Source organism: Protopterus annectens, chromosome 2.part1 (genome assembly GCF_019279795.1).
Source record: "Protopterus annectens isolate FY-2018-M chromosome 2.part1, PAN1.0, whole genome shotgun sequence".
NCBI classification, from domain to species: domain Eukaryota; kingdom Metazoa; phylum Chordata; order Ceratodontiformes; family Protopteridae; genus Protopterus; species Protopterus annectens.
In genome coordinates, this window is record NC_056729.1 from 1444437561 (window position 1) to 1444452383 (window position 14823).

The 14823-nt window shown below is 45.2% G+C and overlaps 1 protein-coding gene across 4 annotated transcripts in view; it reads left to right on the forward strand.

Annotated features, from left to right (window-relative positions):
• Window positions 1-14823, forward strand: part of HTT (huntingtin) — a 4811037-nt gene that overhangs the window by 1534191 nt on the left and 3262023 nt on the right. The gene's annotated exons all lie outside the window — the stretch shown is intronic.

Genomic DNA, 14823 nt, shown 5'->3' on the forward strand with positions numbered 1-14823 from the left:
GCAACAAAATTCAGGCCAGATTTGCTCTGAAGGTATTGGGTCTTATGGCGGCCGCCATAACACTTCTTCCCCTTGCCCGCTTTTACATGCGACTTCTACAATGGATGCTATTCACCCAATGGTCTTTTCAACAACTTCCCATGCGTCACGAGATCATAGTAACTCCAACTTGCAAAAGGCATCTGACTTGGTGGATATCGTCCCCTCAAATCCATCAAGGCAGACCTTTTGTTCCTCTTGCCCCGGTTGCCACGGTTACATCGGATGCCTCCCTGATCGGGGGGGGGCATTATCAGGGCAGAATGGTCCATGGCACTTGGCAACCTTTCGAGTACCATCTGCACATAAATGTCCTGGAGATGAGAGCGGTGCTTTTAACGTTGCAAGCCCTCAACGACTCTCTTCCCCTGGGAACTATTGCAATCCAAACGGACAATATGTCCGTAATGTGGTATATAAACAAACAGGGCGGAACCAAGTCCTATCCACTGTGTCGAGAGGCTCTCAGACTTTGGTAATGGGCAATCTCTTCTCACCGGTTTCTGATAGCAATGCACATCCCCGGGACATCCAACATCATAGCGGACAGATTGAGCAGAGCTATTCTCATGCCTCACGAGTGGTCTCTCAAACAATCAGTGATGGAAGAGATTTTTCAGAAGTGGGGCCTTCCTTGCTGCGACCTTTTCGCTACACCTCAAAACAGCAAATGCCCAGACTTTTTCTCTCTCTTCCCCCTTCCAGGCCATCCCCCCAGAGACGCTCTAACCCAAGATTGGCCCCGGGGACCTCTTTATGCTTTTCCCCCTTTTCCGCTGATACCTCAGCTAATTCAGAAAGCAACCGCCTTGAGAGCCAAGTTGATTCTCATTGCCCCTTATTGGCCTCGACAGATATGGTTTCCGTTCCTACATCATTATCTCTTGGTACAGCCTTGGCATCTGGACCCGGTTCCAGATCTTCTGACCCACCAGTCGGGTCAACTGCACCAATCCATACCTTCTCTCAAACTCACTGCTTGGTTGCTCCACTTCCATCCTTAGCCAGTCTTCCTATGATTTCTAATCCTGTCCGGGATATCATAGTAGCTTCCCTAAAATCTTCTACCAGAAAGATTTACACTAGTAAATGGCGACGTTTCTCTTTCTGGGCAAAAGCTAGGAACATAGACCCCTATACTGCTCCAATTCATTCGGTATTGGACTTCCTAGCTGAGATTTTTCATTCAGGATCCTCTTCTTCCACAGTGAAAGTTCAACTGGCAGCCATTTCAAATTTTCATATAGGCCTTTTGGACCACAACATTATGTCACATAAACTTTGCAAGGCATTCCTTCGAGGTATCTTTTTACTGAAACCTCCGATTAGAGACCCCCCACCACAGTGGGATCTCAATTTAATTTTAACATCCTTGATTCTTCCCCCTTTCGAACCTGCAGCTGCCTGTTTGAAATTGCTTTCTTGGAAGACACTTTTTCTAGTCGCCATTACTTCTGCCAGGAGAGTATCTGAGCTTCATGCTCTCTGCATTCGTCCTCCCTATTTAATATTCCACAAAGATAGGGTATCTCTAAGGACTAATCCATCTTTCTTACCAAAAGTGGCATCGCATTGATCTTCCAGTGTTTTTCCCGAATTATTCTGATAGAGCGGAACAAAAGTTACATTGTCTTGATGTTCACCGCCAGCTCAGATATTATCTGGATAAAACTAAAATTTTTAGGAAATCTGATCAACTGTTTCTATCCTATGCAGAGAACAGGAAAGGCCTTCCAGTTTCCAAGGTAACTTTATCTAGATGGCTGTCTTCTGTGATCACTTACATTTATCAGCTCAGAGGCAGAGTTGATTTCTAAGCCAAAAGCCCATTCTACCAGAGCTCTAGCTACATCTACAGCTTTTCAAGCTAGACTTCCAGTAGACACTATTTGTGCAGCAGCCACATGGGCCTCTCCTCATACCTTTGTTTCACATTACAAATTAGACTTGGCCTCCAGAAACAGAGCGAATTTTGGTTCTACCGTTCTCAAGAGTCTGTTCCATTGAGCCACCCAGGATAGAGGTGCTAGGGACACGGTCCCATCCAGCAAGAATGAAGGCGAGATTAACAACTTAACATTTAGAAGTTATGTACCTACCATAACGTTCCATGTTAGTTGTCTTCTCTCGCCTTCTTTCTTCGTCCGCCCTCCATCCCCCTAGCCTGGTCAGACCGGGAAGATTATGCATCTTCTATTAAGAGGTTATTCCCTTTTTCTAGCTGTTCAACTTCTAGTGTCACTAGATTAGGTTGATCCTTTCTAGAGGGTTATGATGTTATTTAGTATTGTTATTTTTCTTCCTCCTCTTCAGTTGGAAGAAAATATTACTATTTCTTTAGCTACCAAACGAGATCTGGGTAGTCTCCGCCTTGCATCATGGGATATAGGGTTGCCTCGAGCTGGTAAAATTAGCTCTCGAGCTTAGCAGTGCAGTCGGAGCCGAGGATCGGCTCCGAACCCATCCAGCAAGAAAGAAGGCGAGAGAAGACAACTAACATGGAACGTTATGGTAGGTACATAACTTCTAATTGTCCGATTTTTATCTACTTCTGGTTTGATTTCCATTCCTGCTCGACACCTGATACGCTTCTGGTAAACTAAGCAGGGAAGTCATCTTAGACTTGTTCTCCTCATGTTTACAACTTTCACTATATTTCACTATATTTGGATTTTGTGAAGTTAGCAGATATGTATACAGTCCTACGATTGCAGATATGTACAAGTAATCAGTTTTGAGGAGGTTCATACCACTTTCAGAAGAGGGAATATGTAATCTTGGTATACACTGATTTTTATAAATCATTTGATAAGCATGAAACAATTTTCTTGTTTTTCTTTCCAACTGATCCAGTACCTTTTGGGGCCAAGTAATTGGCTTATTGGTCTGTAGTTTTAGGGTAGCATGCAGGTTCACTCTTGAGGAGTATTGTTTTCCCTATTAACCACGTTGGCATCTGTTTGGGGTGCACATATAAATAGTTCTTACTCATGGCCAAATCTTCATGTAAAGATGGTAATACTTTTAAGCTAGAAGTTAGGTACTGCACCTGGGCTTGGGGATGTTCTTCATGTTTCACTGTTGCAGTCCTAATTAATGGGTTATCCGGCTCCCGGTAGCCATCTGTCGGCCAGAATACCAAAGGTAAGTAAAAATGACATTGGTTGCTGTCAGTTGTAAAGGACGTCAGTGCGTCCGATACAAAAGGAGGCAGCCAATGTCACTTCCTCAGTCTTCCTTGCCACAGAACCCGAAGCAGAACCTTTTCATGCACGATTGCCAGTCGGCAGTTTACCTTTGTTGGTTTCCGACTACAAGAGTTGAAGTCTCCTACAGCTACGTAACCCCGTTGGGGATCCTCTTTTCTTGCCTTAACGAATGTCAGAAAAAGTTAATAATTTCCTTACCTGTGGAAAGCAGATTCCTCATAGAGATTTTCATTCCTATTGCATTATTTGTTTAGGCCTTGACCACAACGTTCCCAATTGTGATCTCTGTGCCTCCTTTAATCCACGTACTATCCGTCGTAGGGCTAAGATTTTTGGCTAGGTATTTTGGAGTTTGGCCTAAATTTGTTGGTATGGCGTCCGCCTGTCTTCAGGCTTCGGATATTCTGAAGAAACATAAGGTTAAGGACCGTGACAGGTCTCAGAAAGCTAAGTCCTCGGATGATGTTAAGTTGGTCGTCAGGCGGTAGCCAATGAGACGCCTTTGCAGTCCGCAGATGTTCAAATGCAGGCCTTGATCGAGTCCGAGTCCCTTAGGCCTTTTGGCTCCTTTTTGCCTTCCGACCTGTCGCCGGTCACCTCTTCTGGAGCCGGAACCAGTAAGCTGACTCCAGTGTCCGAGGTCTCCGTTTTGCATTCTGACAGCAAACCTCTTCCTTCGACTTCTGCTGCAACTTTGGTGGTTGCCAGGCCTCCCAAGTTCTTCAGGCTTGCAGGTAAATCTTCCATTCGTAAGCCTGTGAAAAGGCAGGCTCCAGTTTCTTCTCGTTCCCCTCAATCCCAAATGGTTAAAATGGCTAATGATTTGTTGACTCTTATTAGGGATTCTCAGCCTCCTCCTCCTGAAAGGAGTAGGGATGTTTCTCTTGAGGTTCTGTCCTGTTCAGGTTCTGATTCTTCCAGCATTTCTGCTGATGAAAAGGAATTTTCTCAGGCTTTTTCTCCTTTTGAGGATTCAGATGCGGAGGAGTCCATTCCTTCCGCCCCTCTTCCAGAGGATTTTTCTTTTGCTGATACTTTAAATACCTTCAGGGAACATTTTAAATGGGAAAGTCAGGATTATCCCCAATCCAAGAAACGCATTAGGGAGTTTCTGGATTTACCTCAGCATAAGCCTCTTGCTATTCCCCCTGTGTTGGAAGTTGATGTTTTTCTGGAAAATTCCTTGACTCCAAATTCGGTTCCTCCTGCTCCCAGGAAACCTGCCAGGTACTACAGAGTCCCTCATTTTCATCTGTTCCTTTTCAGGAAACCGTTGGCGGATCCAGAGGTTATTTCTCAGGGCCCTAAAAGAGTTAAAGCCACTGTTACCAGGAATCCTGTTCCCTCTGACAGGGAATCTAGGAACCTAGATAAGTGGGGCAAGTAAGTTTATACCTCTGCCACCCTAGCTATTAGGGCTACCAATTGTCTTTTTCATATGCTGAAGTACCAGCAGCACACCTTGGAGGCTATTAAGTCTAGGATAGCAAGTGTACCTCTTTTGGCAGAGAGTAAGGACATGCAGGATTTACTGAATTCCGCCAGTCTGGTCAATAAACATTCTTTGCATTGTAGTTTTGACATCCTTGAAGCCTCCAGCAGAGCTACGACTACTGGATCTGTTATTAGAAGGCACACTTGGCTCAGAGAACAGCCTCCTCCAGAACCTGTCAAGGCTAAGCTTTTGGATGTACCTTTGCATAAAGACAGTCTTTTTGGCAGCAAAGCAGAGGAGGTACATAAGAAAATGGAGGATAAGGCTAAGTTCATGCAAACTGTTAAGGATTTTCTGCAAGTGCAACCCCCTCGCTTTAGCAGGAATTACCTTTCCAAGAGTTAGACCTTTCCTGATAGCAGCAGACAGAGCCGTTTCAGGACTAGAGGTTACAAATCTTCTAGGGGCAGGTGGCTACCCCTCAAAGGTCTAGGTGTTGGCAGGCTTCCACTTTAAGGGGGGAAGCTTCAAGCCTGCATCTCAGTCAAAACACTCTGACTTTTTACAACTTCTGCCTGTTCTTGCTTGCCTGGAGAGTCCTTTAGGGGGAAGGTTGGCTCTTTTTGCAGATGTCTGGGCCACTATCACAGATGACAAATGGGTGCTCAGAATGGTGTCCTTAGGGCACAAGTTTTCTTTCTGCACCTTTCCAGTTCCCAAGGGATTCCCGGACGTTTCTCCAAACCAAAGGGCAGAAGTAGAAAAACAAATTTTGTCTTTGTCTCATCTGGGAGCAATAGAATCTGTTCCTGCTCAGCAGATAGGCCAGGGCTTTTATTCCAGGCTTTTTCCTAGTTCCAAAAAAAGAGGGCACCTGGTGTCCTATCCTAGATCTTTCCATTTTGAACTCTTTTCTAGTAATTCCAAAGTTCAAAATGCTCACTCTGCATCAGTTGCTACCACTGCTAGAAAAGGATTCCTGGCTGGTAACCTTGGATCTCAGAGGCTTATCTGCACATCCCTGTCTGGGAAAGTTGCAGGCAGTATCTTCGTTTCAGAGTGGGCAAGCAACATTATCAATTCTCTGTGCTGCCCTTTGGCTTATCTACTGCTCCCAGAGTCTTCACAAAGTGCCTGGCCCCAGTCATTGCTTTTTGCAGGCAGAAGAAAATTCAGATTTACCCATACTTGGACAACTGTCTGATTCAAGCAAGTTCTCAGGAACAGCTGTTAAAGAATCTGGAATTCGTAAAGACTCCGCTCTCTTCCCTGGGTTACACTCTTAATGAGGAAAAATCAAAAGTGGTACCATCCAAGGAGGTAACATTCTTGGGAGCAAGTCAGAACACAGCCGCCCAGATGATTTATCTCACCCAGGAGAAGCAGACAACTCTGTTCAGTTTACTTCAAGGACTTGGCAAGCCTGTCCCAGCTCTCTGCAAGGAAATACCTGCAAACTGTGGGATTCATGACAGCTTGTATTCTCATGATTCCATATGCAAGACTGCATATGTGGAAATTGCAGTGGTACCTCAAGAACATTTGGTGTCAACACACAGAGGACCTGGATATGATGATTCCTCTGCTTCCATCTCTGCAGATGGAGTTTTTGTGGTGGGCAACAGCCTGTCTACAAAACAAAGGCATGCCTTTTCAAACACCTCCTGCCAATCGAGTTCTGACTACAGATGTATCGGACTACGCCTGGGGAGCACACCTGGATAGCAGATGCATACAGGGACGTTGGAACGCCCAGCAGATGCAACTGAACATAAATCTAAAAGATTTGATTGCAGTTCAGCAGGCTTTACTAGCTTTCAAGCTTCTTCTTTCTCCAGGGACCCTGCTTGTCAGAACAGACAACACCACAGTCATGTGGTACATCAAAAAGCAGGGAGGGACTCGCTCTTACCCCCTGTGCAGACAAAGCATGAATCTTTGGTCCATGGCAGCATCCCTGGACCTGCATCTCCTAGCTCAGTTTCTTCCAGGAAGGCTGTGTTTTGGCAGACCAGTTGAGCAGGCAAACCCTGGATCCTCATGAGTGGCAGCTGAACAGATCAGTCTTTTACAGCATCATTCAACATTGGGGCATGCCTCAGGTGGATCTTTTCTCCTCCCCAGGCAACCATCTTCTACGTCTCTTTTGCACCAGATAGCATCACAGCAGAGCCTGGAAAGTGGATGCTCTGTCCTTCCCTTGGACATTGCTATCAGTGTGTGCCTTCCTTCCTCTTCTTCCCAGAGTATTAGTGAAGATCAGGGACGAACAACCAAGGACTATTCTCATAGCTCCAGACTGGCCCAGACAGCATTGGTATCCACTGCTTCGCAGCCGCTCCCAATTTCCTCCTTGGCATCTTCCTCTGAAACCAGATCTTTTGGTTCAGGAAAGGGGAAACATTCTACATACTCATCTTCATTCTCTCCATTTGGCAGCATGTCTCATTGTATGACTCCCTTCCCTTTCTTCCTCCCTTTCCGAACAGGTGGTTGACGTGCTGAGGGAGGACAGGAGGCCTAGCACTAGGAAGTCCTACGCTGGCAAATGAGAAAGGTTCTCTCAATGGATGCGGGCTAGAGGGGAATCTGCTTCTCAGCCTACCCTTCCTCTGATCCTGGAATACCTGGCTGATTTGCTTCAGGGTGGTCTTTCTTTTTCTTCTATCAAGATCCATGCTTCAGCCATTTCTGCTCATTGTTCTCTTGAACAACTTATTTTCTCTCATCCCCTGATGAAAATGTTTCTCAGAGGTGCTTGCAACTTAAAACCCCTCAGAAGAACACCTACTCCAGCCTGGGATCTTAATTTTGTTCTAGAGAAACTCACTCTTCCTCCTTTTGAGCCTGCTGCCTCTGCAAATTTAAAGTTTCTCTCTTGGAAGACTGCCTGCCTCTTGGCTATAAATTCAGCAAGGAGGGTTTTGGAGCTGCAAGCTTTGATGGCCGTGGAGCCTTTTCTTATTTTCCATGCAGATAGAGTCTCTCTCAGAACTAATCCCTCCTTTATGCCTAAGGTGGTTTCTAGCCTGACTCTTAATCAGTCAGTACACCTTCCTACCTCCTTTCCTAATCCTCGAAATAAAGGTGAAAGGATCTTACATTCTCTTGATGTGCACAGACAGCTCAGGTTTTATCTGGACAGGACTAAAGACCTTCGGAAAACAGCACAGTTGTTGGTTAGTTTTGCCCCTGGAGCCCAGGGCAAGGCTATTTCTAAGCAAACCATTTCTAAATGGATTGCACATTGCATAACTTTTTGTTATTCCTTTCATGGCAAAGCTACTCCTCAAGGGGTTAGGACCCACTAAACTAGAGCGGCTTCCACTTCTGCAGCCTTTCTAAGGGGTGCCCCTACTAAAGACATTTTGGAGGCTGCCACATGGTCTTCTGTTCACACTTTCACAAAACATTATAATTTACCTCTGTTTTCCAGAGCCAGGGCAGGGTTTGCCACTGCTGTGTTGCAGGGCATTATCGCCAACCCTTGATGCTGTTGGTTCTTCGCCCCTTTTTCTCTCGGCTTTGGTAATCAACCCATTAGTTAGGACTGCAACAGTGAAATACGATGAACATAGTACAGTTGTGTACACTTAACATAAATGTAGATGTTCGTGTGTATTCACTGTTGCAGTCCTGGTTTCCCTCCATCCTTCCCCCTTTTTTGGTCCTCTCCTATTCTCTTTTCCTGAGGTACAGGCTGAATTTGTTATTTGCCAAATTTGTTTTTGGTTTAAGCCTTATTTTCTGGGGGCTCCTGACTGTTATGGCAAGAAAGACTGAGGAAGTGATGTCAGCTGCCTCCTTTTGTATCGGACGCACTGATGTCCTTTACAACCGACTGCAACCGATGTCATTTTTACTTACCTTTGGCCGACCGAGGGCTACTGGGAGCCGGATAACCCATTAGTTAGGAATGCAACAGTGAATACACTCGAACATCTACATTTATGGTAAGTGTACACAACTGTACTTTTTCCAATTAGCTTTTCGTAATTTTGTTTCAGATGTTCGTGTTTCACTGTTGCAATTATTACACTTGGGTTATCCTGCTGGCAGGCTACCCGCAGTCGGCCCGAATTCCAAATTCTTGGTCCAGTGTCAGTTGCTGTCGCCTCTTCCCTGACGTCAGTGTGCCGGGGTATAAAAGATGCAGCCGACGCCATTTTCTTCAGTCTTTCTTGTTGCGCGGTGCCTGAAGCAAAAGCAGTTCACAAGTGCCAGTCGGCCGACTCCTGAGATTTTCAAAATTGAATTTCAGATCTGAAGTTTTCATTAAAGCTAAGTACCCCGTTGGGGAAACTTTTTTCTTGCTCCAGACCGATGTCAAAAAAAGTTAATTGTATTTCTTGTGGGAAGCAAATACTTCATAAGGATTTTCATTCTTACTGTATTCCTTGCCTAGGCCCTGACCACGACGTTGCTAGCTGTTGGTTTTGTGCTAGATTTAACCAATGCACTATTAAGCGTCGGTACGATTTCGCATTTCATTACTTTGGCCGAAGATTTAATTATATAATGCCGTCAGAACAGCCGACCGGAGTATATAAAAAGCGCAAGGAAAAGGACAGGCAACCGAGGTCCAAAACTGACGAGGATTCCGCTAGGCGAGTCACCGGTTCTCAGTGAGGCGCTTACGCAGCCCCTGACACCCGCTATGTCAGAGCCCCAGGCCGCTTCCGACTCCCATGTGGAGCCGACTAGGCCTCTGGATACCCAAGATGTTGGACACTCGGAAACTAATCCCTCAGATGGGTCCAGAGCCGCTGAGCAGGCATTGGCTTCTGAGGGTGTTTTCAGACCTACGCAGTTATGTGTAAAGCCAACCTCAGCTTCCAAGGCAAAGACTAAAGCAGCTCTAAAGACAAAGAAACAAGTACAGCATTCTCCTGTACAGACTTCCATGCCTAAAAAACAGATGCTTAAAATGGCCGAAGACCTAATTACTTTGATCAGGGGTTCCCATCCCCCTCCTGATAAGAGGCCTAGGCAAGAGACAGAATATGAATCTTCAGATCAGGTTTCCATTTCCTCTGACTCTTCTTCTGAACAGGGATACTCCCTTCCTCCCTGTGAGGATTCTGATGCTGAAGAGTCTATTCCTTCAGCCTCTCCTCCTGAGGATTATTCTTTTGGGGAAACCCTTCATACCATGAGGGAGCACTTTCACTGGGAGAGCCAAGATTACTCAGAATCTAAGAAAAGGCTCAGATACTTTCTTTTACTACCTCAGCACAGACCTATTGCTATTCTACCTGTTCTAGACATAGATGATGTATTTTCAGAGTCTGGCCTGTCTCCTGACTCTTTACCCCCTGCACCAGTTAAAACAGACAGATACTACAGGGTTCCAGATTCCCATAAATTTCTATATAAAAACCCTGCTGCTGACCCAGAAACTATATCTCAGGGTTCCAAAGGGGGTCAAGGCTTCCACTGCAAAAAACCCTGTCCCCTCTGATAGGGATTCAAGGGCACTGGACAGATGGGGGAAAAAGTTTACACTTCTGCTACCTTGGCTGTAAGAGCTTTAAATTGCCAGTTTCATGTGCTTAATTATCAGCAGTATTTAATGTCACTGCTAAAACAGAAAATGTTAACAAATTCTGAATGTCCAGAAAACAAGGAATTGCAGGATTTATTGCATGCAACTGAACAAGTGAGAAAGCATACTTTGCAATGTGGTTTTGATTCACTGGAGGCCTCTTCCAGGGCCGCTGTTATGGGTACTGTCATTAGAAGGCATGCTTGGTTAAAGGAACAAAATCTACCTGATCATGTTAAAGCAAAATTATTGGATGCTCCTTTACAGCATGATACTTTATTTGGTGTTAAGGCAGAAGAGGTGTTGAAGAAAATGGAGGATAAAGCGAAATCTATGCAGACAGTTAAGGATTTCTTACAGGTACAGCCACCCAGATTTAGCAGGAACTGGCCTTCAAAGAATTGGTCCTTTCCCGTGTCAGACAGGCCACAAAGAGGCAGATACAGATGCCCTAGAGGCAGATCCCAGCCCCAAGGCTCATATAGACCTAAACAATGGGGTGCTTCTACCTCCAAAAGCGGAGAAGACAAATCACAGCCATATAGGAAACAGTCCCAATGACTTTCCTGTGCCAATACCAAGCACTTATCTTTTGGCAGCCCCCTTAGGGGGAAAACTAGCACTTTTTTCACAAAATTGGCGTATAATCACCCAGGACAAATGGGTCTTGAATATAGTGTCCCAGGGCTACAGGTTCCACTTTCACACCCTGCCAAAGGCAAAAGGTATGCCAGACCTGCCACAAAATCAATGGGCAGAGTACCACAGCAAGAGCAGGGGCAAGGATTTTACTCAAGACTATTCCTGGTATCCAGAAAGGACAACGCCTGGAGACCAATACTGGACCTGTCTATTCTAAAAACTTTTCTGGACGTTCCAAAATTCAAAATGTTGACTCTGCAGCAGCTTCTGCCCTTGCTGGGCAAGAAGGCTTGGCTTGTAACTTTGGACCTAAAAGAGGCATACCTGCATGTCCCAATCAGACAATCTTGCAGACGATACCTCAGGTTCATAGCTGGCTCAATGCACTACCAATTCTCTGCACTGCACTTTGGCTTATCTACTGCACCCAGGGTCTTCACAAAATGCCTGGCACCAGTAATTGCTTTCTGCAGACAAAGGGGAATTCAAATATACCCTTACTTGGACGATTGCCTTATTCAAGCAGAGAACAAAGACATTCTACTGAAGCATCTGGCGTTTGTAAAAAGATTACTAATTTGCCTAGGGTACACGGTAAACGAAAAGAAATCAAAATTAGTACCCTCTCAAGAGATAATATTCCTGGGTGCAAGCTTAAATACAACTGCACAGATGGCTTATCTCATGACAGACAAAGACAACTGACTTATTTCTTCGAAATGTTGGCAACAAAGACCCAGTTATCTGAAAGAAAAATTCTGCAGTCTTTGGGCTTCATGGCATCCTGCATTCTACTAATTCCATATGCAAGACTGCATATGAGGAAACTACAATGGTATCTAAAAAGTGTTTGGACTCCACATTGCCACAGCTTGGAAACATTAATTACCCTCATTCCCTGCCTGCAACAGGAGTTTTGATGGTGGGCACAGGCCTGTTACCACAACAAGGGACAGCCATTCACTGTACCCACGGCCAGGCAGACACTAACAACAGATGCATCAGATTATGCCTGGGGGGCCCACATGGCAGGAAAATGTATTCAGGGCACATGGCCCACAAGCCAAATGCATCTTCATATCAATCAAAAAGAGATGCTAGCTGTTCAGTATGCTCTGACAGCCTTCAAGGATCTACTTCATCCAGGACAACTGCTGATAAAGACAGACAATACTACAGTCATGTGGTACATAAACAAGCAGGGAGGCACACATTCCTACCCCCTCTGCAGACAAGCCATGACTTTGTGGAACACAGCATTGACTTATCAAGTACACCTGCAAGCACAATTCCTGCCAGGAAAGACAAATACTCTGGCAAACGAACTAAGCAGAATATCAAGGATTCTCACGAGTGGAAACTAGATCCACAAATATTCAGCATGATAACAAGGAAATGGGGATGCCCAGACATAGATCTATTTGCCTCCCCTCACAACTGCCAACTACAGAGATTCTGCACAAGGACTTATCACAAGCAAGCATGGAAAGTGGATGCCCTGTCATTCAGCTGAAAAGCCCTTACAGTATATGCCTTTCCTCCACTGCCTCTCCTCCCCAAGGTACTCCTAAAGGTCAGACAAGAGAAACCAAAAATTATACTAATTGCCGCAGACTGGCCACGCCAGCATTGGTACCCAATCCTAAAGAGCTTGTCTCAAGGCCCAGCCTGGACATTACCTCAAATTCCTCATTTACTGACCCAACAAAACAATCAGATCCTGCACAGCCAACTCAGAACCCTAAATCTGGCCTCATGGCAGATAATGTAACCATTCAGAACACACCTCTCTCTAAAGTAGTTATGGATGTAATTTTGGAGGCCAGGAAGCCCAGCACCAGAAAATCTTACGCAGAAAAATGGAAGAGATTCTGTGCTTGGAACCAGGCACAAGGAATTGACAAGCTTGTACCAAATATTACTCAGATTTTTCAATACCTAACTGAGATGCTGGACAAAGGCCTATCATTCTCATCAATTAAGATCCATGCCTCTACCATTTCAGCTCATTACAATACGGACCCACCTATTTTTTTCGCATCCACTGCTAAGGCAGTACCTCAGAGGGGCCAAAAACATAAGACCTCCAAGGAGAGTGCCAATTCCTGCATGGGACCTCAATTTTGTCTTGGAAAAGCTCACACTGCCTCCTTTTGAGCCAGCCAATACAGCTGAGATAAAATTCTTATCATGGAAAACAACTCTGCTCCTAGCTATAACTTCAGCAAGAAGAGTCTCAGAGTTACAGGCAATAATGGCTGTGGAACCTTTTATAATTTTCCATCCGGACAGGATTTCTCTGAGGACAAACCCAACATTTATTCCTAAGATAGTATCCAGTGTGGCTCTTAACCAAACCATTCATTTGCCTACCTTTTATCCACACCCACAGAATAAGGGGGAGAGACTTCTGCATTCTTTGGACATACACAGACAGCTACGCTTCTACTTGGACAAAACCAAAGCTTTCAGAAAGACTGAGCAACTCTTAGTGGCATATGCTGCAGGATCAAAAGGAAAAGCTATCTCAAAGCAGACTATTTCAAAATGAATAGGCCACTGCATTTGTTTCTGCTATTCACAACATGGCAAATCAGTGCCTAAGGGCATTAGGCCACATTCAACCAGAGCAGCAGCCACTTCAGCAGCCTTTCTCAGAGGAGTACCAACTAAGGACATTTTGGAGGCTGCAACTTGGACTTCAGTGCACACTTTTACAAAGCACTACCACTTACCCCTTTACTCTAAATCCAGAGCAGGCTTCGCCACTGCAGTTCTGCAGGGCCTCATAGCCACTCCTAATTCTATCTAGGCCCAGCCACCCAACCTCAGCTTTGGGATTCAACCCAAGTGTAATGACTGCAACAGTGAAACGCGATGAACATAGTACAGATGTTTGTGTTTCACTGTTGCAGTCTCTACACTTGGGTTATCTTGCTGGCAGGCGACCTGCAGTCGGCCCGAGTTCCAAAGTCTTGGTCTGGTGTCGGTTGCTGTCGCCTCTTCTCTGACGTCAGTGCGCCAGGGGTATAAAAGTTACAACTGATACCATTTTCTTCAGTCTTTCTTGCCGTGCGGTGCCCGAAGCAAAAGCAGTTTGCAAGTGCTTGTCGGCCGACTCCTGAGATTTTCAAAACTGAGTTTCAGAACCGAAGTCTTCAATAAAGCTAAGTACCCCGTTGGGGAAACTTTTTCTTGCTCCAGACCGATGTCAGTAAAAATTAATAATTGTATTTCTTGTGGGAAGCAAATGCCTCATAAGGACTTTCACTCTTACTGTATTCCTTGCCTAGGCCCTGACCACGACGTTACTAGTTGTCGGTTTTGTGCTAGATTCAATAAACGCACTATTAAACATCGGTTTGATTTTGCTTTACATTATTTTGGCTGAAGGTTTAATTACATAATGCTGTCTGAACAACCAACGACTGGAATTTATAAAAAACACAAAGACAAAGAAAAGGACAGGCATCCGAGGTCCAAAACCGACGACGAAGCCTCTTCTAGGGCAGTCGCCGGTTCTCAGTGAATCGCTTTCATAGCCCCTGACACCCGCTACCTCAGAGCCACAGGCTGTAACTGACAGCCACGTGGAGACACTGAGGCCTGTGGAAACTTATATTGGGCCTACGGAAACTATACCCTCAGATGGGTCTGGAGCCGCTGAGCAGGCATCGGCTTCTGAGAGTGTTTTCAGACCTTCACAGCTTACAAGTAAGACCACTACAGCAGCAAAGGCAAAGTCAAAAACACCATTAAAGACAAGGAAACAAGTACAGCATTCTCCAGAACAGTCAGCCATGCCAAAGAAACAGATGCTTAAAATGGCCGAAGGCCTAATTACTTTAATCAGGGGTTCCCATCCCCCTCCTGACAAAAGGCCTAGGCAAGACACTGATTATGATTCCCTCTGACCAGGTTTCCATTTCCACTGATTCCTCTTCTGATCAGGA